We start from the raw sequence: 715 nt of genomic DNA on the forward strand, positions 1-715 counted from the left end.
CAGACCCCCACATACCGCTGGTATGTGGGGGTCATATGATTAAAGACTTATTTTTGGTCAAAATTTTGAATTTTTCTTCAATAGCTTCTCTTGTCTGCTCCTCTTGTCTCTTCGCCAGTGTTGCCAACTCCCCAGCAGAAAAGTTGCTATTGGCTGTCCTGTAAGGCACTAGATGACCTCATCACCCAGTTTGCATATTTTATATCATCCAGCTGTAGGAGATTCAGAATTCCTGTGATATTTTTATTTATTTTATTTTTGTATATTTTTGGTTTTTCAAAGCACTGCAGAAAGATAGTTAGAAGGGAAACCTTGTGGGAATTTTAAGAGTATTAGCTTTTATAGAATGAAGCAAGTAGATAAAATACATATAATTCAGCCATTTAGTTTCACACTCCATGCCAGTTATCATCAATAATTCACAAATAGTTATTTGCCAACTAATAAAAAAAAAAAAAACTCAGTAAGAAGCAGAAAGTGATGTACAGACAGGAGGAGCAGAAAGGAGGAGAAATTTTATAAAGAACCAGTTCATTTTTATAAAAATGGTTTTATAAATTATTCTGTAACCTTGAGCAAGATTATTAAGACCTTTGAACCTGTGCATTTCGTTTGCAATCTGGATTCTTTAAAAGTTGTTTCTCTATGCTGCAGCCCGCCCTGCATCAGCCCTCACAGCAGGCAAGATAGGGGAGAGCAGGAGGCGGGGTTACCA

The sequence above is a fragment of the Cyprinodon variegatus genome, unplaced genomic scaffold (genome assembly GCF_000732505.1).
Source record: "Cyprinodon variegatus isolate N-32 unplaced genomic scaffold, C_variegatus-1.0 Scaffold1895, whole genome shotgun sequence".
Classification (NCBI taxonomy): Eukaryota; Metazoa; Chordata; class Actinopteri; order Cyprinodontiformes; family Cyprinodontidae; genus Cyprinodon; species Cyprinodon variegatus.